General features: G+C 45.0%; 1 protein-coding gene across 1 annotated transcript in view; it reads right to left on the bottom strand.

Annotated features, from left to right (window-relative positions):
- Positions 1 to 25,748, bottom strand: part of LOC147898475 (zinc finger CCCH domain protein) — a 104,122-nt gene that overhangs the window by 1,873 nt on the left and 76,501 nt on the right. The window lies entirely within an intron of this gene.

Below are 25,748 nucleotides of genomic sequence, written 5' to 3'. Positions count from 1 at the left end.
GAAGGAGTACAGTGCAAGATTTAAGGGGTTTGAACCGCAAATAACTCAAGAAGTTACAGGTCTCAGGGGGTTTGAGCCCCAAATATCCCAAGCAGTTACAGGCATAAGGCACAAATTGCCACAAATATCTCAAGTGGCTACGGGCCTCAGGGGGTTTGAGCCCCAAATAGCTTCGACCTCAGAGGCGCGAGGCTAACACAAGCGCTATTTGGTGCTCTTATATGGTTAAAAAAGCAAAGATCCGAGGCTAAGCACCCCCTGTGACATGCAGGAGGTGGAGACAGAGGAGCACGTACTCATGAGATGCCCCAGATACTATGAGATTTGAAAAAGATACCATTCCTGCTTACTATGATACCTAGATATGAGCCGGATCATTGACTACCCTGACAAACGATGTGCCACACTCTTTATACACAAAATCACATACTTACAATCCAGGCTCACGAGGCCGTGTTGGAGTAGAGGGTTCATTTCCCAACTAATAAGACCCCAAATGAGGAGCATTGGGACATGGTACCTATATAGAATTGGAGCGTAGATCAACATGGGTCTGGCTCATCACAAGGGCTACCATTAATGGGCTGACCCATGGGCAGCTTAATGGGGAAACTGTACCAGCAAGAAGAGCAGCACTGGGCAGCATATGGGCTGCCACATGGGAGAATAGGCAAAAGAGAAAGAAAGAAAGATATATTAATGTCCACGGGAGACCTCGCGGGCCTATGGGACAAAGTGCACAGAAAAGAGAGATGTGCTGCCACGTAGGCAGTCAGATGTAAATGGATGGCTGACAGAACCACCATAGGAGAAGCAGTGGACAAGGCGACGTAGGCGGATACATGGAGCCAGCATAGATAGCAAAATGGAGGCCATGGCTAAGCAATACATATCCCAGGATTGGGTCTAATGAGGCCTTTAGAGTGCTTGGCCTGGTCGTCTAGCCAGAGAATCAAGTTGGTGGGGGCCCTAAATAGGGTCAGCTCTAGGATACAAAGGTTGGGTCATTTATGGTTGGCCAAATAGTGGGCTGATCAGACTACTAGAGGCTGGTCCACCAGCATCTGAATGGGGAAAGAATAAGGTCCCCTCACCCAATTATGCCCATGCCTCAATGACAGCAGTACATCAAATTATTAATTATGCAAAGTTCAATGCTGTAACTTGTTCAATTATAAATATGAATGCTTATTGGAATTGGGCCCTGGGCTCTGGGCTCACTCCTGAGTCCATCACAATTATACTAGGCATATAATTTTTTTTCACACACAGGCACATGGAAAAAGTTGAGTCGAAACACATTTGGAAAAGTTCCCGAAATTTTGCAAACGTTTCCAAACGCCGTAGTTGGAAACACGTGGCAACTATCCTTACACTGCAGATAGATGGTCACAATTTGCGAACCATTCATCCCCACGGTCCCCATGCCCTCCAGATTGCCAGTAGAGAATAGAGTGGCATCACCCCCCCCGGCCGGCCCCTCCCCGTCTCCTCCCCGGAAAATGGGCCCATAGGAGGCACCAGGCGAGGATGGGACCTCAATTAGAGGCCTCTCTCCTCAAGGAGAGCAAGCCTAATCCTTTGATTGACCCCCAACCCCCTCTTTAGACAAGCCCGCTTCTTCGATTCTCACCCGTTCCTCCTCTCCTAGTTTTATCACCCGCCTTGAGCCCACCGTGTAATCCCAAATCCCTCAAGCCAGTCCTCATCAGACTCTCCCTTTGCTAGCCCTGGCCCAGCCCTGGCCCAGCATCTTTTCCCAGACTCGATTCCTCTCTTTTTACTTCTAGGGCACAAGACCCATCTAGACCACCCACTCTTGTGACCCTCAAACTACACAAAGATACCAAAGGAGTACCCTTCCGTCTTGGAGATCTTGGTCTGATACTTCAGCCCTTGAAGGGGGCCACCATTGGATCAATGTTTTGGGGCTTTGACTTCCTAGTAGTGGACCCGATGATCGTTGAAGGTCTAGATGATGGAGATGTTGGAGTGGCTAGGACAACTGCATCAGGAACTGTGGCTAGGACATGGTCACAGTGCCACTGTTTAAATTGCTTGTCCTAGAGATAGGCATAGGCGGAGATATGAGTGTGATGATTCGTTTAGATGAGAGTGAGAATCTCAGCCGCCTTTGAACCAATATGCAAAGTCTCAACCTCCTTGTTGATGTCTCGTGCTCTCAAGGTGGGTCTAGGCATCTTATGCAACACCGCACAGATCTAGATTATGCCCTCTCTAAGTCTCTAGCAAAAGTCAACTCCCTCAGAAGTAGCCTCATTGGAAGGCCTTGTTCAACCTCCCCCGCCCTCACACACACACACCATCTTCTTTATTAGTTGTAGAGAGCCTTTGTTATGCAGTCAATTGATACTCTCTCACTTTAGGAGCACATGTTTTCAGCCTCATATATTTGCAACTTCCAAGAAACACCCAAATATTTGGTCCCCGATAGTGGGATGGAGTAGGCGTATGCATCTCAGTGAACCCCTGGCCCTAGAGGTATTTGATCAAGGCTAGCTCATAGTAGGACGCCTAAGTACGGATCTCCAACATATATGCACCTCCATGTTAGCACTTAGCCATGGTATGGCCTTGTAGGCTAGTCTTAGGACTTAGTCAACCCTTAGGTTGACTTCATTGGCCAACCATATGGTTGACTTCGGGGCCATATAGGCCACCCCTTTGTAGTTTCTCATTATCCATTTGCAAGTAGTGTTCCTTTAGCTTGTCGTTTTCTGAGCTGGGATATCTGGTAGCAGGAGTGTCTTTCTAAGAGCCAACATTTCATTTTTTCGTTGATTTTCATGGTTGGCACCTTTATGGTGTTGCCAACTTGTATGATCATTTTTTACAAGCATCAATAGAAGTTCTTTTCTTTGGAAGAAAAAAGCTTATCGTTTTCTCCCTTGCGCTCCACTCCCATTCCATTGCTTCCCGCACCCAAGAGTGGTATCAGAGCTGGATCTACTCCAACCTACTCTAGCACCATTTTGTTGCGTTTTCTCCTTCTTCACTCAGATCTTCCTGGTACAATTGGATTTGAATCTTTTCACCCCCTTTTATGTCACATTTGCACACCTTGCAGTGACATTGAGGTAATTTGCTCTAGAAATTGGGGCTTTTGTGTCACATTCGCAGATTTTACAGTGACATTTGCTCCTTTTGGTCACATTTTGGGGCTTTTGCAGTATTTTCCCTAATTTGACTCCATTTCGACTCTGAAGTTGGGGATTCTGGATCTATTTCTAGCATATTGCGAGATATTTTCAGATTTCTAGGTTATTTTGTCACATTTGCCTAAATGGCAGTGACATTTGGTTGCTTTAATATGAAATTGGGGGTTTTCAATGACATTGGCAAGAAATTGCAGCAGATTTGATCACATTTGCAAAATTACAGCTTATTTTGGGGCTTTTATCAATTTGCCCTCTTTTTGGCATAATTGCCCTCTCCAAATTTGGGGCATTCTTTGCTTGACACAACCAAATTTGGGCTCTATTCCATTTGAGTTGGGCTATTTTTCCTTTGACATTTGTGGCATTCAACCACCATTTGGGACAGATTCAGCTCCGATTTGCATTGGACAGATTTTTGCAGACATTTGCCCTTTGATTTGGGCTGGTCATTTGTAGGACAGCTATTTGCAGGGGGGTCCTTTGATTGGACAGATATTTTCTTGCAGGTCATTTTTTGGGGACAGCTTGTGCATTTTGCTCAATGTTTAAGCAACCATCTTGGCATTGACACTTGCAGACATTTGCCGTCATTTTTTGTCTAACATTTGCAGCCAGCGGTCAGATACTTGGGCAGCTAGCTCTTTGCATTGTAGCCTTGAGGCTGTGACTCTTGTAGAGCACTTTTATTATTTGGGGATTTTCATTTGCAATGGCAAACCATGAATCTTTTGGGATGCTTGCTACTGAGGACAAGCTTGATGGCACCAATTATCCCATGTGGTCATACTTGGTACGCCACCTATTGGTGTTCAAGAACTTTTGGGGAATTGTATCTGGATCAGAGACCAGACCTCTCTCTTCATCACAAGCACATGCAGCCACCGCAGTCACTTCTGCTACTTCAGGTTCATCTACCACTACTCCCTCCGTGCCTGCCGTCGACCCTCCAACACAAGAACAAATTGGTTGGGATCAACGAGATGCACAAGCACATGCAGTGATTCACATGAATTGCAAGAGAGTTGTTATACCTCACATTCAGTCTTGCAAAACAGCCAAGGCTGCATGGGACACTTTGGCGAGTCCTTATCAGATACGCAATGAGGCTAGAGTTGCTTATTTGCGCATTTATTGTGGAGTGCCATTATAATCCTACTATGCATGATTCAGCTTTTGCAGCCTCAGATTCTGCCTAAGACTGGTACTTTGATAGTGGTGCTTCCAAGCACATCACTTCCTGCACAAAACTATTTCACACATTGAGTGGTGTTCTAAAGGGGGGGACTGTCACTTGTGCAAATAATGCAGCATATCCCATAATAGGGATTGGTCAAGTGGTTGTTACTACACTGTCAGGTGATACCATTCCACTTGTGGAAGTTTTATATGTTCTAGGTATCAAAAGGAATCTGATTTCTATCTCAGCCATCTCTACATATGGCTTCAGAGTTTTTTTGATGGTTATCACTGTGTCATTTATGATAACCGGTATGACAACCATATTGTACTTACTGGAACACTTGATAGGGAACTATATCATCTTGACATATATGCACAACAGGCTGCTAATAGAAGCTAATGCCGAGGATGAATCTGTCATTTCTGATACACATCTATGGCATGAGAGATTGGGACATCTCAACTTCAACAGTTTTGTGAAGATGCATTCACATGACATGGTCGTAGATCTTCCACCAATGCACTTAAAAAACATAGATGCGAGTGCTGCTTGTTGGGCAAAATGCATAGGATTCCATTTCCCAAGGACGGGACCCTTGGTGCATCCAAGAAGTTGCATCTCGTACATAGTGATGTGTGCGGACTGATGCGGACAGCATCACTTGTACTTCATGTTCCTTCAGCTTGTTGTTTGCTCCCTTGCACTCCACTCCCATTCCATTGCCTTGCACTCCACTCCCACTCCATTGCTTCCCGCACCCAACACTCCATTCCGTCAACAGAGAGCGCCATTTTAGCGCTAGCTTACGGAAAGTCTACCAGACATGGATTCTTTCATTATTGGAGTGACTTCAACCATCTTGAGTTCGCAGAGGACAAGCTCGAGGGGATTCCTTCATGGCCATGCCTCCCTCAGAGCCACACACGTGGGAGCAGTTTATCTTCTTGTCAAGGGCCATGATCCTTGGTGCAAGGGTGAGTTCTTCAGAGTACAAGGGAGTCTCAGGTTCTCCTTTGGCAACGCTGGCATGATGGGCTTTTGGAGAGACTGAACAATCGGCAACCGGGTCATGTATACGAAGCCATTGTGCCTAGCATGACAATGTTGAACCACTCTCTCAAAGACATGTTATTTCATGAGGACTCCTATAGGATAGGTGGGCCAGATGGATGGTTGATGTCATTCAAAGAAGAGTACAAATCTCTACTCTCACGCGTTGAAGTGCAGGCAAACCCTCCAAGAGAGAGTGCATTCAAGGAGCCCCCTATCGAGAGGCTCAGGGAGTAAGAACCAACCCAAACTCTCAGGGGCTACAAGACAAATACAAGAGTGCCAAACTTGACTTGTAAGTGAGGGAGATCCGATGTGCAGAGTACTGCTATCACTCTTCCCAAGCAAGTGGGTGCAACAAGGAGATAGGATGACAATCACTTCTTCCAGACCGCCGATACAGTCTCAGTTATAGCGGTTGAGAGACAAGGAATCCTAGATGTACTCAGATGCATAGGACGTCCTTGAGATGACTATCTCCTACCGACAGCTCTTTCAAGCAGAGGAGGAGACCTCGTAGGTGCTGGCAGCTTGGGAAAGGTATGGACCCATATCCCCTCTATGGCCACCCTAGACATTATGGCACATTTACTGTCACAAATGAGGAGGTTTGGGAAGCTCTCCCCATACAGAAATCTAGAGTAAGGACAGCTTGTTCCCGATCTTCTTTCGGCATTTTTGGTAGCAGATTTGTACTTTCTTGCATTTCGGAGCTTCGATTCGCGCTACTCCCTTAGTCACTTGCCCAAGGATGGATATCCTAAAAGGTGGGGACATGGTTGACATCAGCCAATGGCACTAGATCAGATTATTGGACACCACCTAGAAGATCTCGGCCAAGGTCTTGAGTTTGCAGCTCCGTCTACACCTCCCCAACATTGTCCACAAACACCCGAACAAGTTTCCTTAAGGAGAGGAGCATCCTCGATAACATCTTCACTTTTTGGGAGGCGATAGATTGGCCCCAAGAGGAGGCCGAAGGATGCCCAACTTCTTTCTATCCTCCTGCTAGATTTCGGGAAGGCTTATGACAAAGTGGAGGGCACCATGAGGAAATTAGGCTTTTCAAACCAATAGGTGTGGGGGATTTTTCCCTTTATGCAAACAGCTCTAGCCAGGTTCTCATTAGGGTGCACACAATGGAGGCCCTCTCACTCTCGCGTTCAGTGTGTGCGTGACTATGACAAGGTGGGTTGCTGCATCCATTGGAAATCCTATATAAAAGTAGAAAAGAATTTCATGGATTTATAATTGCATTGCCACAGGCATGATAACATTTGGGTGGTGGTGGATACACCGACCAAGATGGGCACGTTCATTTCAACGAAGACCACATTTCTGCTCCACAACTAGCACAATTCTTTGTGGGAAAGTTATTTAGTTTCTATGGTTAAACGGCTGAAATCATTCATCAAGATCCCAAGTTTAGGAGGATGATATTGCAGGCCGTATCGTATGGTTTACATAATTAATAATGTTGTTTATGACCTGGAGTTACCTCCTAGTGTGAGGACACACCCAGTCTTTCATGTCAGCTACCCAAGCTTCATATCAAATGGAAGGACATGAAAAGTGATAACAACTCTTGGGAGAGTAAGCGATCCCTATTAGACGAGGTGTGTTGCTCCCTATTCCTTCTGCAAGCTCTCCCCTCCCCCCCGCTCCCCCCCCCCTCGGAAAAAAATCCCACTTGCCTCTCCTTCGACCCTCGTTTGGTGGCTCCCCAACCATCACCATCTCCACCCATCAGCTCCCGCCTCCCTCCAACCCCCTTTTCCTTTTCTGCGCTGCCCCCTTCCCTGGATTGCCCCTTGCGCCTCTCCCCTTCATCTATGAGTGGAAGCCTATGTGACAAACGTTGATTCTTGCGATTTCGGTGGAGTTTTGGAGGGGAATAGTCGGTACCCGTACCAAATGCATAATTTACTCAATACCTACCTTCAGGGCCCATTGCATCAAGAAAGAGGTCCCCACTCCTAGCCGACTAGCACACTGATTCAACAGCCAGTGTGTAACTGCTCAAACGGATCACTGCTACTAGACCCAAGCATCAATTGTTGCACAAGAAAGCCAGCTGAAAAGTGGTAGTGACAGTGGGTAATCCACTGACGACTCCATCATACAGAACATTTGGTCCCGCATAGTAAGGTCAAAGAGAAGGGGGATCCACAAAAAGGTGGTATTATGGCTAGGACAACAATGTCATCACACTCCCAGATCGTGCTTCGCTTGGAGCATACCTGCAATGGACTCCCTCAAAAGGAGGTGCAGATCCTCGATGCATTGCTAAAAAAGAAGCGGGTTCAACAAGCCATAGCAGAGATCTTGCCCCACAGGACGGCTAGGCCAGTCGGGTATTAGAGGGGATGCAAAGGAGTAGCAAGGAACTACAGCCGTAGGCACTTCAGAGGTGGCACACTCTTTAGCAGAGGGAGAGAAAACTAAGACGAGACTCAAAAACCGACCACAGAGATCCGCAGGGAAATGTTTTCTTATCAATCCTGCAAGGATAACCAGGGAGTTCTTCCAGACCACTGGCTCGCACTCAACAGGGACCTAGCTCCACTGGGGATACATGATAAGAGCGGCCAAATCCAATCATACCCTCAAGAGATTCTAGAGCTGACCACGTCATTCTATCGACACACTCCTCAAGGAGTTCCCATAGGCTCTTGCAGCCCGGGATTCAGTTTGGAAACACACTCCTTTAGTGGTCTCCCTAGACATGAGTAGGCATGCGGATACCCTGTTCACAAATGAGGACTCTTAGAGGCCCTCAAGGCCCTCAGTGGCTAGGCGAGGATGGATTGACTTCGTCCCTCTACCTGCATGCCATAGGGCCTTTTGTGTTTTGGTTTTGTACGTGTTCCAATAGACAAGAGCCAATAAGGTATTTTGTAAGCTTCTTACTTTGAAAGTGCAGCGTACATCTTTCTCTACTTATTTTTTCTATTTTGTGCTTACCATCTAATGTACATTTAAGGTGGTGACGATGTCAAAGAGGATGATACGTCAAAGGAAGTCGACGCTTGCATGCAACCTAAAGAGAAGGACCAGACCAATGACTCCGGTGGAACCTCCAAGAAAGGGAGATGACTCCAACTCCAACAAGGACTCCCAAGAAGCCAGCTCAACCAATGAGTAGGAAGGATTGCATGTTACTCTTCTCTTTGACTCTTTGGTCCACCCAACAGGTATGTATGGCAGCCCTTCTTCGGGGCCGAACCTATCAGAGATGGATTAGTCTCACGTAAAGAGCTTCGAGTTCTCTTTCTTCAGTCCCCCATCATTAGTCATGTCTGATTCAGAAAGAAAGAAAGTTTATTAGAGTCTTTGGAAGACCGATGGGTCTATGAGACTGTGAAAAACCTGATACAATGAGCTCACCCTGTGCCTGCATCACTGTCTCGAGCTTGTCGATGTAGAGGGCAAACAAGGTAGGTGATAATGGGCACCCTTGTTTGACCCCGATAGTGCTCATGATCTCATCTATCCATCCAGATCCTGTCCGGACTACTCTGCCTGAGACTCACTCATAAAGTGCCATGAAAGCCCAAATGATCTGCTGGTCGTAACCCAAATCCTGTAGAGCATCCCCACTACAACTTGACGAATTATTCCAAGTTATCACGCATCTTTATTGTGTCTAGAGTATGGCTCTTGTGACATAGGCTACCATGGCTTGGCCCTATCTTTCATCATGGCTTTGGTAGTTGAGTGTGACCAGAGGTGTTGGTATGCACATACATGCAAATGGTTTGAGTGTTTTGAGCTCTAGATAGACAAACTACCCCCCTTTCAATACAGCATTGAGGCCCCCTCTGTCGCACTCACATATCATGAGGTGAACCAGGTTATCCAGGACTCGAGAGGATCTCTTACAGCTACACACATTCAAGACCTTGTTGGCACCTAGTGAGCTTTTTGTGAAGCTCATCTTCTTCAGAGACCACTGCTTGCAGATTTCATCAAAGGGTTACATTGACCAACCTAGGATACACACGGATCCATCTCGCTGTCCCTTGAGGATTGGAATCTGTACAGATACACTCATTGAGATTTAGGTAATATATCATTCTCTTACATATTCGCGATACTCAATCTTGGCACTGATCTGGCAATTCCGTGTTTCATCACACTGATTTCGCATTGACAGTGGTGGATGGGCGTAAGGGCATACCCAGAGAGGGTCGCATCTACACTTTATATGATCAGCAGGAGATCGAGTCAAAGGAGCACTTCCCTTTCAGGTATCCTATATACTCCGAGATCTGGGGTCCCTACCACCACCTATTTAGGCATGGTTTCAGAACCCTATCTAGTTTCTTGTCCTACCCAGATCAGAGATGCCTGGTGACTTTCATCCATGAGGCCATCCGACATAGGGAGCATTTGCTTACAACACAGGGTGTACGATCAGGGTGTACTACCAGACTGGCAGAATCTAGAATTTGGGGCTTTTGGTTATAATCTGCATTTTGGGATTCTTCTATGAATATATATTCCTTGGAGCATCTTTTCATTCAGATTTGCATAGGGCATTGGGGAAATTTGATATAAAGATGAGGAAATTTGGAGCATAGCCGTTTTTTAATGGCTCCAAGGAAGTCCGATTTTAATTCCAAGAAGGGCAAGATGGCTGTGAATCCCGAAATGGACTATGAAGAATTTCAAGAACTGGGCTTAACAGAAGGAATCGTGAATTTGATTGCTGCACCTGTTGAAGATGCCCAGTTGAGTGACCATAAACCAGCTGAAATTGTCTCTACAATAAAATCCAGGAGGCCATCCCTACGATTTCATGTGAGAATGGGAGAGAGAGAAACAGTGAGAGCAAGAAGCAGGAGAGAGTGAGAGCTGAAAGCTTAGTTGCAAATAGATGAGTGTGTTACAACTGAACTGAGTGATGGATTTTGTCTAAGTGACAAAACCTTATCACTTCACTAACCATAGTTAGTGAACTAACTGTGGTTAGGGGGAAAAGCCTCTAAGTGAGGAAAAAGTGCCCCTAGCCTACTTATTACATTACATCGGTCACTGCTAAATTATAGCAATAATTCTAACACCCCCCTGCAGTGCCAATGTCATGTACAAGGAAAAGATCAATCACCAAAAGGAGATAAGTTCAGGGCACTGCGACATCAATCACCAAAAGGAGATAAGTCAGGGCACTGCGAAATGCCTCAAACTTTTCACGTGGAAGTGCTATGGTGAAAATGTCTGCAACATTGTCATGTGTTGACACATAGATCATGCTGATCTCTCCTGCATGCAACTTCTCTCTGACGTAGTGATAGTGAACCTCAATGTGCTTCGTGCGAGCATGAAACACAAGATTCTTTGCCACTGCAATAGCACTCTCACTGTCAGTGAGAATTGGAGAAGGACCCTCCAATGAAAGATGAAGATCAGCAAATAAACGACGCAGCCAAACACAGTCAACTGTCGCTATGAAAGCTGCCCTATACTCAGCTTCACATGAAGAGGTAGCCACTGTAGATTGTTTCTTGCTCAACCAAGAAATACAAGCTTTCCCCAGAAAGAAACAATTGCCACTTGTGGACTGCCTAGTGTCATAATCTCCAGCCCAATTTGAGTCACTGTAGGCATGCATCTGCAAGTCACCCCCCCTGGGAAACATCAAGCCAAACGACTTGGTACCTTGCAAATAACGGAACATGTGTTTTACAGCCTGCCAATGCAGCCTGCCAATGCATAGTCTTTGGGCTGTGCATATATCTGCTCACCTGAGAAACTGCAAACTGAATATCAGGTCGTGTAATGCAGAGATAAATGAGGCATCCAACAGCCTGACTGTAGAGTGTGACATCAAATGATTCACCTACTTCATGCATTGTAAGCTTCAGCCCCGGCTCCATGGGAGTAGCTATGGGCTTACAATCCTGCATGTTGAATCTGTCCAAGAGTTTTTGCACATACTTGGATTCAGACATACCGATGCCACTTTGCTCAAGTGAACTGGATCCCCAAATAAAACTGTAGCAGCCCCAAATCTGACATGTCAAAAGTGGTCTGCAATTCAGCTTTAAAATCTGCGATATTATCTTCATTTGACCCTGTGAGCAGTAAGTCATCTACATAAAGAATGATGACTAAAACATCCCCCCCATCCTTCTTGATGTAGAGGGTACTTTCGGTTGGACTGTTGTGCAGCCCCTTGCTGGTCAGAAAGGCATGAATCTTTGCATACCATGCACGTGGGGCCTGTTTCAGCCCATACAAAGCGTTATTTAGCTTGCATACCTGAAGTGCATTTCCTGAAATTTCAAAGCCTGGAGGTTGTTTGACATAAACCTCTTCCAACAAGTCTCCATTAAGGAAGGCTGTTTTTATGTCCAACTAATGAACATTCCACTGAAAATTTGCAGCCATTGCTATGACTGACCGGATGGTTGTCATTCTGGATGTAGGAGCAAAAGTCTCCTCATAGTCTATGCCCTTTTTCTGAGCATATCCTTTTGCGACCAGCCTTGCCTTGTACCTGTCAATGGTGCCATCAGGCTTTCTTTTAACTTTGAAAACCCACCGTGTACCTATGGCATGTTTACCTGGTGGCAAATCGACAACTTCCCATGTCTAATTTTTCTGAATGGATTGCAACTCATCGTGCATGGCATTCATCCAATGCACATTATCCTGTGCCTCTTCAAATGTCTCGGGTTCCTCCTCATCAAGAAGAGTACCTGCATAAGCTGATTCAACTGAAAGAGCACCTCCCCCATGTCTTACTGCACTCCGAGTTCTGCCAGGTAATGGAGCATCAATTCTACTCTCCCTGAGAGTCTGTAACAGCCAATTTGGGACTGTTTTTGCTGCATGTATATCTGCAATTTCTTGCTGAACAACCTCTTCCACGGCTTGTGGAGGTGGTATGACATCCTGTGGCTGAATCGGAGCATGTGGAGGTATCTGAAAATTCTGATTTTCATTAGATATATCAGCAGGGGAACCCAAGGCAATGGGTAGTAACCCCTCAAAGACATCACCGGAAGAAGAAGGCATATCAAATTCAGCTTGAGTGTGAGCTGAATTCTCTGAAAATATTACATCTCTACTGACAATGATCTTGCGTGTGACAGGATTGTAGAGACAGTAGCCCTTGCTCTCTGCACTGTACCCAACAAAAATGCATTTGATTGCCTTATCAGACAACTTATGCCAAAACTCAACAGGCACATGAGCATAAGCAAGGCATCCAAAGACACGGAAATGATCCACAGAAGGCTTTCTCCCTTGCCAAACTTCATAGGGAGTCTTGGTCTTCAAAGCTTTTGTGGGTGCCCGATTCAAAACATAATTGGCACACATGAGACCTTCAAGCCAAAATTTGTGAGGCAATTTTTTGCTTTTCAGCATACATCTATCCATCTCCATAAGAGTATGATTTTTTCTCTCAGCTTTCCCATTTTGCTGAGGTTAGCCTCACTGTAAGCTGATGTACAATGCCCTTGTCTTTCAAAAAAGCATCAAAATCTGCAGACAAGTACTCCCCTCCTCTATCTGTGCGTAATGTCTGTATCTTGAGTCCGGATTCATTCTCAACCATGGATGCAAAGTGTTTGAAGACCATAAACACTTCTGATTTGCGTTTCAGCCCATAAACCCAAGTGTAGTTGGAGTAGTCATCTATAAAAGTGACAAAGTAATGATGGAGTCCTCATGGGACCACAGACATCACTATGGATAAGCTGTAATTTTCGAACAGCTTTAACTGATCCATCCTTCTTAAAAGGAGATCTGTGCATTGTACCAAGAATGCACCCTTCACAGGCATGTGGAGGAGGTGTTTCAAGAGGAGACAATGCATCAACCATGGCATGTTTTTGAAGCGTCATCAAGCTGCCATAATGCATATGTCCATATCTCGCGTGCCATAACTCCGCATTCTACATAGCCGTAGTAGGAGTGGAAACTGCAAGAGCATGTGCTGGTCTTTTCTCATACATGTCAAGCTGAAAAAGACTACGCAACAAAGTGCCAGACAATCTCAAGGCATAGTCATGCTCTCTATCATGGACTGCACACTTGTCATCTTCAAAAATGACCTGAAATCCAACTCTGTTAAGAGTGGACACTGAAAGTAGATTTTTTGTGATACCAGGCACATACAAGACATCAGAAATTCTGAATGTTGAGCCATCAATGGCTGTAAGTTCAACTTCTCCTGTACCACGAACTGAATAGGAGGAGTTGTTGGCACATGTGACCTTTTTACCAACGGGTGGTGGATGCAGAGATGTGAAGAGACACTTCCTGGAAGTGATATGCTTTGAGGCACCGCTGTCAAAATACCATGTATTATGTGTCTCATTGACACTGAAAGCTGATGCATCCTTGGAAGAATCATAACTGCATGTCTGAAAAGCATAAGTGTCATCATTACAAGTGGCTGTACTATCCCGAGCAGCCAACTGAGAGTCTGAAATACAAGACAAGAAGGCATAGTCGTGCTCCACAAAGTTGGCTGTAGCTTGCTCATTGTCAGATGCATGAGGAGCTGAATCTGAGACAGCCATACCGGAGCTTTTTTTCTTTTCTTTTGCAAGCCTTTTCTTGCATTCTCCAATGTAGTGACCTGGCTTTTTGCAGTAATGACATATTCCCTTCTTCTTGGGCTTACCTGCATCACCCTTAGCCTTTTGAGAAGGCTGTCCTGAACCACTGGAAGGCTGATTTGCTGAAGTCTTTGCCTATCCCTTTGCTTTAGGCTTGAATTTTGAGAGCATGGCATGTTCACCTGCTCGTGAAGCCATGCTTTTCCTGGTCTACTCTTCCTGCAACAGAAGTCCTATCAACTCGTGAAAAGTGAGAGGATTTGCACCCCCCCTCAAAGACAAATTCAACGAGGTATGAAAGCTGAGATAAGACTCAGGAAGAGAATTCAGAGTAGTGGTAATCATCTCTGAATCAGGAATGATCTCATCAATATTCAGCAACTGCTCTCATAAATCCTGTAGCTTTGTGAGGTGCACTGACATGGAGTCACCCTCTTCCATATGTGTATGAGACAATTCTCTTTTCAAAAAAGACACCATGGCATCATTCCGAGCTGCATACATGCTCTCCAAAATATCCCATGCTGCCTTTGAGGTCTTACACGACCGGATATGCGGAATGATGAATCTTTTCACTGAAACAGAAATACACGACAAAGCTAAAGCATCACGTGAATCCCATCTCTTCTGCTCTGGAGTGGTAGGTATAACTGCACCAATAACTTGTGCTGCAGCTGTACCCTGTGCACGACCTCTGCCTCCTCCTTGTTGGGGAGGGGTATTAGGTGCCACATTTGCTGGCCGGAACTCATCCCCACTTACATAGTCCCACAAATTACGAGAAATCAGAATATTGCGTACCATAAAACTCCAGAGGGAGTAGTTGGTACCATCCAGCTTGTCCTCTTGTGAGAGACCAATGAAACCAAAATCATTCTGATTTTGATGGGCCATGTCTGAGAAAGAAAATACAGCAAATGCAAATCTGAATTCCCTTGCTGGGAATGGAGTGCACAAATCCCAAAAAAACACAGCCAAAGACTGGCTAAAAATGCAACTCAAATCTCTGTAATGTCTCTGTCAGAAATCTGCCAGAGCATCTAATCTCTCCCAAAACCTGCCAAAAGCGCTTCAAAGCAGTCACAAAAAAAGGCAGTGTGAACTGAAACCTGTCAAATTGCTCTCCCAACACAAAAGCCCCAATTTGTGGCTTGAAATTGCAACCAGAAAGGGACAAATTTACTAAAAGCCCCAAATCTGCAATTTCTGAACAAAAGCCCCAAATTTGGAGTTGAAATTGAGCCAAATTTCACCCAAATAGTTAATCTCTGCAATTTCTTGGCCAATCTTTGCAATTTGCTTGCAATGTGTGCCAAAAAATGGACAAAAGCCCCAAATTTAACAAAATGCCCAATTCACAGATTGTGCTCAAATCTGTCCAAAGATTGCTCTGCCAAACAATGGCTTCTTGCAAACTGTACCTGCCAAACGACCAACTTCAAGAGTGCCTGCAGGAAAGGTCAAATGCAACTATACGACCTGTACGGTGGCTGCACGCAGAAAGTACGGAAGGTACTGTACGGTCGACGCAGGTTGTACGACGCCACACGTGCGGGTTGTACGGACGAAGGTTGGCGACGATGTATGGAATCTAGTGCAGGAGCCGTACGGTCTGTACGGCGAAGATACCTGCGGAGCACGTAGTACAACGCAAGTACGTACGGGGCTGCAGGCTCTACGACGCCTGTGTACGGAGCTGTACGACTGTAGGCTATACGGCGACGAGCTGTACGATGAAGATGACGAATGGCAACGCAGGTAATATTCAGGACTGTACGGAGCTGTACGAATTGTACGGACGATCTGTACGGACGGTGGACTGATGGAGCTGGAGCTTGCAGGCTGGGCTCGAGCTGGAGGCGAGAAGCAGAAGAGCAGGGTCAACGCGCTCTGATACCAAATGTGAGAATGGGAGAGAGAAACAGTGAGAGCAAGAAGCAGGAGAGAGTGAGAGCTGAAAGCTTAGTTGCAAATAGATGAGTGTGTTACATCTGAACTGAGTGATGGGTTTTGTCTAAGTGACAAAACCTTATCACTTCACTAACCATAGTTAGTGAACTAACTGTGGTTAGGGGGAAAAACCTCTAAGTGAGGGAAAAGTGCCCCTAGCCTACTTATTACATTACATTGGTCACTGCTAAATTATAGCAATAATTATAACATTTCATACTCAATCACGTTCTAAGTCAACCCACCACGGGACTGGGCTTAATTTTGAGGGCTTGATGGGAATAATGCTGGGGCAGTAGGGAAAAACCAGGAGGGTGAATTTCCAACAACCCCCTAATTTCTACACCTGCTTGGACCACCATCATTCCTCGTGGTTCAGATTATATCCAAGCTCAAGGTACAGCCCCTAATGGCATGCGAAGTTCTTCCAGGGTGTACCAAGCAAGGTGAGTTTCTATCTCAGCAACTCATGGCATAAAATCAGTTGGACCCTGATATTAGGTCAGCCATGATTTTTACTCAATTTGTAAAGGGTATCAACAGAAATATTCAGAAGGAAATGGGGAAAGAGTCGGGCGGACAGGGGTAAGGATTATAAGGGAAAAATCATTATGCAAAGTTTAAAGGTGAGAACAATTCACCAAACAAGCTGGAGGGGTGATTGAGTAAGTTGGAGGACTACTTTAGATTGAGTCCCATGTATGATGCTGCCAAAGTCCAATTTGCAGTATTACATTTTGAGGATTATGCTCGCACGTGGTGGAGGCATCAACTTCAGGAAATTAACAGTGGGGTAAGACTACTTGGGGAGGAATTTAGGCAGGAGATGGTTGAAAATATCTTTCAACTTCTTGTTGTTGACCAATATATTTGCCAATGGTATGATCTGGTGCAACATGGTTCAGCATCAAGCAACTTTGAAAGAAATCTTTGTTTGTTAGGGGAGTTCATCAAAAGCAGAGGATGATTAAGTGTATCCATGGCTTGCAGCCAATTATTGCTTCTGATGTGATGGCATCTAGACCTGAGGCCTTGGATGAAGCTATGCAGTTAGCAGAGATGTTTGAACCAAAGCACAATTCCAAGGAGAAATCCATTGGTATTGGGTATTTCTAGAAAACAGCCACTGTGGACTATTCATTGAAGAAGACTAGTGGAGAGCAGAAATCTCATTTGATTCCAAGACCTCTTCAACCAAATCTCTGATCCAAGGTAAAATTATTCCTAGGTATTCCGCTTTAAAAGTTTCAAAGTCCAGCAGTTATGGCAAGAATTTTGACAAGTAATTATAAAAATAAGAAGAAGGTACATCAACAATTGTCTCAAGCTCTTATGGATGAGAGCAAAAAGAAAGTCTTTCTTTCACATGTGGTGAAAAATGGGGTGTGGATCACAGGTATGCAAGGCTAAATCAGCTCATGGCTAATTAAGTATAATAAACCTTCCTCAACAGGAAATGCAGAGGAGTCTCATGATTGGTGTCAGGATGTCACAAGGCATGATGAGATGGATGATAAGAATTGTGTGTTCAATCCTGTGGTTAATGGATGATGGATAATAAGAATTACGTGTCACAAGGCATGATGGATGATAAGAATTCTGTGTTCGATCCTGTGGTAATAACCGAAGGGAAATAAGAGCTATGAATGGCTCTAGAACTTGGAATTTATCATCTTTTTTCTCACACCTTGTACACCATCCACCTACAGCAGCAGGTAAGCATAGCTACTACAACTTTGAAAGCTCCTTTGACTGTTGTGATCCCTACAGAGAGGCTAAGGGCAATGAGGCTGTGACTGATGAAGAGATCAGGTGGGACACCCAATCATAACGGTACAGAATATCTGCAAATGCTTTAATGGTGTAAGCAGTCCCACCACCATCACTACCAGCCAGAGGATCTGCACTAATGCTGAGATCAACCTTTCCTCAGATTACTCCTGTATAGTTGATTTATTTGCTTTGGATCTAGGTCCCATTGATATCAAAATTGGCTGTGATTGGGGCTTCACCATGAATTTAAAGAGTATTCCAATGACCTCCATGACAAGGGTAAATAAGTTTTTTTAACTGGTATAGATTCTTAGAAATTGCAGCTGATAACAACCAAATAATTCAGAAGGCTCCTCAAGAAAGATGTTTGTTTGTTTGCTTTAAAGCTTGAACCTGGAGATAATAAGAAACCAAGTAAAGACTTCAAAGTGGAGGCGTTGACATGCTAGGGTTGCTACAGCAATATCAGTACATTTTTCAAGAACCCCTACCTGGTCTTCCCCTTAAAAGCGAAGTTGATCATGCCATTTGTTTGGAGGACGGATCAAAGCCCATCAAGAAGGCTCCTAATAGGAGGTTGCCAAGCAAATTCAGGAGTTGTTGGACAAAGGAGGTTTCATCACTGATTGTCAATCTTCATTTGCTTCTTTTGTTTTGCTGGTGAAGAAGAAGGATGGCAATTCAAGATTACACACTGACTACATGGAGTTGAATAAAATGACTACGAAAAATAGATTCCTCATCCCTAGGGTGGATGATTTGTTGGATGAACTGAAAGGATCTGGACACTATTCTAAGATAGACCTCACGTCAGGGTACCATCAAATAAGAATCAAGAAGGTGATGAATATAAAACTTCTTCAGGACAGAAAGAGGACTTTATGAATTCAAAGTGATCCCTTTTGGCTCACTAATTCTCCTGATTCTTGGCCTTATCCCTTCAAGTTTATATTGGTATTCTTTGATGACATCCTTATGATAGCAGGAATAAGGAGGAGCATTTACAACACGTGGCCCCAGTGCTGGAGGTTCTCAGAATGCATCAACTTTATGCGGAGCCTTCTAAGTGTGCAGTTATGGTGCAAAAGGTGGAATACCTACACTGCATTATTACTTCTGAGGACATTTCAATGGATCCTTCTAAGGTACAAGTGATTAAGCTGTGGCCAATCCATGTAACATTTACTCATTGAGAGCAATTCTTAGTTTGACCTCATTTTGCAGAAGATTTATCAAGCACTATGCCAAACGAGCAATTGCACTCACTTATTTGCTTAAGAAAGGGCCTTTTGTATGGAACTCTTCTGCTCAGACAGCCTTTAATGATCTCAAGAAAGCCCTTATGATAGCACAATCTTGGTATACCCATACTTTTCAAGGCCATTCCTAATAGAGGCGGACGCAAGTGGAAAAAGAATAGGAGCTGTTCTCAAACAGTCATGGCTTATAAGGGCAGGAAATTGAGTGATAAGGAGTATATATTTCCAACCCATAACAAGGATATGCTTGCTATCATACATGCTATCAAGAATGGCATCATTACTTGTATGGTGGATACTTCAAGGGAAGGACGGACCATAGGTCATTGAGGTATCTGTTATCCCAGAGTACCCTTACTCCTAGACAAACAAGGTGGCTGGAGTTTCTACAAGGGTATGATTTTGATATTGAATATAAAAGAGGGAAAGAAAATGTGGTAGCTGATGCTTTATCTAGACTGTGGTCTTGTCAATGCTATGCAGTCTCCAATATTTTCAAGCATTGGATACATGATACCTAAGACTGCTGCCATCTTTACGGCCTTACAAGTCCACAATGTGTGGATTGTCCACAATTTTCCCTGAGGAATGGGCACTTAAACAAGTTTATTTGGTCCCACATTCCTCTTTTTAGAATCTGGAAGACTTTTATGAGAAGGTTCTTCTATTGGCAACGGTTGTGGAAGGATCTGTTGATTTATGTAAAATGTTGTGTGCTGTGTCAACAAAACAGGACTGATAACACTCACCCAACAGGTCTGCTACATCCCCTACCCATTCCAGAGGGCACGTGGACTCATATTGACCCTGGTTTTCCCACCACAGCAAAGAGGTGGAACAGCATCATGGTGGTTGTGGATAGGCGGACAAAAACAGCCCATTTTGTGCCAACTAAAAAACCACTTATACTTCTTTTCAAGTACCCAATCAATTTATAGAACATAGATTTAGGCTGCACGGCCTCCCTCAAGAGAGAGATGGTGACAGAGATGCCAATCTAACAGTCAAACTAAGAGGGTCAATAATTGGCTGGAAGAATATTTGATGCATTGCTGTTGACACACAAAAGTCAAGGGATAAGTGATCATGTTTGGCAGAATCCTGTCATAATTCTACAAGCCACTCCATTAAAATGTCATCATTTGAAGCTTTGTATGGATGCCAGGTTACGTACCTTCTACTCTCAATGACAAAATTTTCTTTAATCAAGATGAAAGGCGTGAGTTGGAGAGAATGCAAGCCGTCTTACAGCTGGCAACTTATGTAGGGCACAGTCTTGGATGAAAGAGTATGCAGATCAGAAGAAAAGAGATGTGGAATTCCAGGAAGGAAACTGAGTATATCTCAAGTTGCATAGGCATACATATGCTTCGTTGAAAGGCAATACCAACACTAAGCTGACTCACAGATTCTATGTCCCCTATGAAATTCTTAAGAGGGTAGGTGAATTGGCTTATCAGTTGGACCTGCCTTCCTCTAGAAAGATCCACAATGCATTCCTTGTATCCCTGCTTGACAAGCGTGTGGGAGTAGATGTTCCAGTTGCTACAGAATTGCTCTTATGGATGAATCAGGGCAGGTAGAGTATACACCAGAAAAGATTCCAGGATACCAAAACAAAATACTACATTAAAATGGAAGGGGTTACCAGAGGAGGACTCATCATGGAAGCCTGAGAGTATTGTGCAGGAGTTCCCCTATTTGTTGAGCTGAGTGGGATCTCTTTCTGCCCACATCAGTACATATGCATAATCTCCCCTACTCCGTTGTATTGCTTGTGTCCATATTGAGGACAACATTTTATAAGTAGGAGGTGATTGTAAAATAGTTAGTCTTAGTTTGGCAATCAGCTAGTAGTCAATCAAATAATAGGCCCTGTTAGTCTACTCTCAGCTAGTCATATAGATGACTCTAGTGCCAACCTCAATAATCTCCCCCTAGGTAAGCTTAGCCTAGACCCTGTGAAGACAAGTGACCGTCTGGAAGATGGCATGAACCTAAATCGATGTCATGCCATACTCTACCTGTATGATCTGGTGGGGGACCGAATGCTTGCTCCAAATTATCCCGGATCCCATGGTCACCTGAAACCTCTCAAAGCGTCGCCACTCAATCGCAGATAGATCATCTCCCCATAAGGGTGTTGTGTACATGACCGTCGATCTTACTAATGTGTTGAATAGCCATCTCTTTGTCGGGGATCCTGGAAATGTGCCTAAAAGCATAATCTCTCTAGTCGAACCAGAGCTCCCTACCCTCGTGTAAGTCGCGCCCTGGCTGCGTAGCTCATCATGAAGACTGGACCTGCAAAGACTTCCCCTAGTTACGTGTACAACTATACAATCTCCACTAGCTTCCCTTGGTAAGCAAAGCTGTGTCAGTGAAGTTAAGGTGTTGAAGATCATAACCTTGGACTTGCCAAGGTTGACTGTCAGATCTCTCTCTCTACAAAACACCTCTAGGGCCTCTAGGTGCCTCTGTAGGCCTACTACTGAGAAAGACAGGAGGACTATGTCATCTGCATACAGCAATATATGTATCATCAGATCAGCCAACAATGATCCCTCACCCCCTAGACGGTCAATGAAGGTCGTGATCTCATCAATGCATAGCCCAAATAATGTCGGTGAGAGAGGGCATCCCTGCTTCACCCCTATCGTGCTCTCGATCCAGTCTGACAGGCCTCCAGGAGCATGTACTCTTCCTCTGACTAACATATATAAGCTCATCACCCCCCATATCATGTCTACTGGGATCTGCATCTCCTGAAATTGCTTGATCATGGGAAATCGTAGGACTGTATCAAAGGCCTTTTGAACGTCTACAAAACATGCATAGACTTTCTAGGATCTCAACCTCGCCTCCTCAATGACTGCCTGCAAGGTGAAGTGACCAAGAGTGAAATGTTGCCTTTGAAACCCATCCTGCCCCAATGTCTGCAGCCCATGTGGTTTCATGTAGCAGCTGATCTCTCTCTCTAGTACTCACCCATACATCTTGTCCAATGTATGACCAATCATGAGAATGCGGTAGTTCCTAGTATCCATGGGATATCCTGCTTTGTGTATCGACACATTGGTTGTGGTACTCCAAGTACCGTGGCACAGTGTGTGATTGGGCATTTGTGCTAAAATCAGGGCCAGGACCTTTGCGAAGTGCTCAATGCTTAGCCCCTCATGGTCCCAGGCTCTCTGATTGTGGAGCCGGCGTAATGAAGCTCACATATTATGTGCTATGAACAACTTGCGTGTGGTGGGTCTGGGGAGGGCAGACATATCAGGTGGTGTCTGAGATAGGGCGTCATAGAGAGATGTCGCATAAGTGTGCCACACATCAAAATCTGTGATGGGGTAATAGGTAACTTCCCCTCAGACAGGAGCCCCCAGGCAAAGGTGGAACCACCTCCTCGAAAAGATCAAATTCACCTCATCCATCCTATGCGATAGCAAAGCCCGCCTCTTACGTTGTGTCAAGCATTGGTAGATCCGTTGTGCCTTTGGCCTCGTCAGGTGTCCCAAAGTCTGCTCTCATACGAGGTGAGATGTCATTTCTTGGCATTCGTCATCAAACCATGCATTCTGGGGCATCTTCCTAGATGGGGAGCGGGGTATAGAGCGAATTGTGGGAAAAGACCTAGTGGCAGCATCCTGGACCACTGAGACCAAAGTGTCTGAAGCATGTGAAACGTCTGCGTCATCTCCCATGTGAGTCGATAGCTCCCGTGACAAGTGGCTCATATATACTGCATCAACATAGTACAATTTCAATCGCATGATAGTCACTAATAAGGTTGAAAACCATTAACTCCATCACGCATAGCAGGGACTAGCTACTATGACATCCCCAGTGATGTCATCAGCGCCCAACCGTGGGTATAGACCATAGTATAAAAATATGCTCTCACACATACAAATTCACACCCCCGCCCATACTTGAGCATCCATTTAGACAAAATCTTTGTACTGAGTTTTTATCGGCACTTCGGGGTGAAGGGAAGACTCAGCCATGACGAAGGCTAGCATGGCCAAAGTGTATCTGAATACGGGTGCCGGCTGTTCCCGTCTGGCAATGGCGTGGAGGTCGATTTGCAAAATGGCAAATAGGAGTGGTCCGTGCCAAGTGGGGGAGGAGGGACAATGAGGTCATGTACATGTGTCACAAAGGCTGGGGAGCCCATCAGGTAATCCATTGTGCTCGTCCGCCCTCCATCGGGATGCAAATGAGTCCTCCAGATGACGGCCATCTATGAGAGAGAGAGAGAGAGAGAGAGAGAGAGAAAGAAAGAAAGAAAGAAAGAAAGTTTATTAAAGTCTTCGGAAGACCGATGGGTCTATGAGACTGTGAAAATCCTGATACAACCACTGTGGTAGTGGAGCTACTAAACGAGCGTCCATACCAATGCAAAATGCAAAATGCCAAAAATGCAGAATGGCAGTACTAAGTCCTAAGTACAACATAGTCATGTCGGTGGTCGACTATATATCAATCTCAGCATCATCATCAATATCATCATCATCCCCAGCAACAGCAAGATATCAGGATGGATGAGGCAGTGGAGGCATGAAGTCGGCAATAGAGTGCTGTCGGCCACTCAAAGGTGCGGTCCTGGCACGTCTCTTGGTCGTAGCTCTACATCTAACCAGGGCTACTGTGACCCCTGTCGGTCGGCTCCAACTCTAAACAAGGAGGGGATGTCTCCAAGTGTGATCTGTGTGTCGACCCTCTGTCTGAGCTGTCGGGTCACGGGCTCCGGGTCACGGTCATGTCGAGGCCTCGTCTCGTTGGGGTCCATGTGATCTAGCTGAAAGAACTCCGTGATAGAGCTCTGAGAGGGATCAACCGAGGAAGAAGTCTGCTCCTGTCTCCGTGCTCGGAGTATCCTCTTGCAGTGTCTAAGTGCCTCATGAATGAAACTTGCCAAACACCGTTGGTCTAGGTAGGAGAGGAAATGGGCTAAAATCCCATAGCTATCTCTGAAGAGGCAGCGGAAACGTCCTCGGATCTCATAGTACACAAGACACCTGAAGATGAAATGCTCCTCTGTCTCAACCTCCTGTGTGTCACATAGTGTGCATATGCGCCGCTCCCTGGGTAGTCGCTCTGCTCTGCCGCTCTCGATGCGAAGTTTGTGTGAAGAGACCCGGAACTGCCAAAGAGAGATCCTCATCGAGTGGGATAGGTGAATCTGTGTGTATCCTGGTGGGTCAATGAAACCCTCCGCTGTGATATGTAAGAAGTGATCTCTGTAGAAGCTAAGCTTCACTGGGAGTTCACTCGGTTCCAACCATGTCCGAAAAGTGTGTAGCTGTAGTAGATCCTCACGGGTAACCTGGTTGACCTCGTGTGATAAGAGGGGAGAGAATGGAGCATCCATGCTATACTAGAAGGGAGGTAGTCTATCCATGTGGAGCCCCAGTCGCTCAAACCATCTCTCTATACGTGCATACCAGCACCTCTGATCTCCTCCTGCTGCAAGTGCCATAGAAGAGGATAAAGCTATCCATGGTAGCCTGCTACGCCCCGAGGTATAATCCCCATATTCCCTAACTCGGTACAGATATGTGATGACCTGAAATGCAGCATCTAGCTGTAAAGGGGGTGACCCAAACTCAGCCTGAATGATCTGGTGAGGAACGGATGACTTACCACAAATCATCCGAGAGAGAGAGAGAGAGAGAGAGAGAGAGAGAGAGAGAGAGAGAGAGAGAGAAGAAGAAGAAGAAGAAGAAAATATTATCGTCCTCTGAAGACCAAAACCGGCCTATGGGACCTGAGCAATACAATATCACAAGTACATGAAAGCTCCTCCCGAAGATGGGAGGGTGGAAAGAGAAACCACCTTCTAGGATTCAGGTGGATTCCTATGCTTGAAGAGCTTATACACAAATGTTCCTAAAGCTGAAGGTGACCCTTTATGCAGCAAATCAGCCAGTTTGTTATGTCCCTCAAGGAGGTGATTGAACTCTTCCCTAATGTGTGCATAGTGAGGGCATATCATTACCATGTGTTCTTCTGTTTCAACCATACCTTGATCACATAGTTGGCATATTCTACTCTCCCTTGGCATCTTTTTCCATCCCCCTGTTTCTATTTGCAGCTGGTGTGATCGGGTGCGAAGTGAGGCTAAAGCCCTCCGTTTATGCACTGCTATAGGTGTACATATGTACTTCTGCGTTGTTGTCTCCCTTCCTGTATAAATTGACCAATATTCGGGGTTGATATATGTGCGATAGTACTCAAATTTATCTTTGTTTTCTGCTGTTTGCCATTTCCTGTGTAGTGCATTCAGCAGGTCATAATGAAAAGCCTCTTCATCAATCTCCTCTGAAGAGTAGTTTAAATACTCTTCTACTTACTTCTTGAACCATTTTTTTAGGTCCTGTGCCCATCCGGATGTCAAAATCTTGCCCTTGTTTGTCTTTTGAAGCTTCTGACTTTCATTCCATGCTCTCTTTGGTAGCCTTTCATTATCCATGCACTTGACAAGAGAGAGAGAGAGAGAGAGAGAGAGAGAGAGAGAGAGAGAGATGTACCAAGGTTAGCCATATAGCCAAAAAAGCTAAAAGCACCCAAAAAGAGAAGAAAGCAAGCTATTATAGCGAAGTTGTGCACATTGGGAGTTGTGACAATTGATAATCTAGGTTAACTAGGTTAATTTAAATAGATTTATATCTTTAAAAATTTGGCCCATGGCCCTCCTACCCTTACATCTACTTAGCTTATCTTAACAAGTCAAGGTTGTGGTTGACTAGAGTTTCTCAAGGCTTACAACATAAGGTCA

Source organism: Dipteris shenzhenensis, chromosome 9 (assembly GCF_047967505.1).
Source record: "Dipteris shenzhenensis isolate YYH24624 ecotype China chromosome 9, Dip_SZ_1.0, whole genome shotgun sequence".
Taxonomy (NCBI): Eukaryota; Viridiplantae; Streptophyta; class Polypodiopsida; order Gleicheniales; family Dipteridaceae; genus Dipteris; species Dipteris shenzhenensis.
Note: the sequence above shows the minus strand (reverse complement) of the source record. Positions and strands in the feature narration are given on the sequence as shown.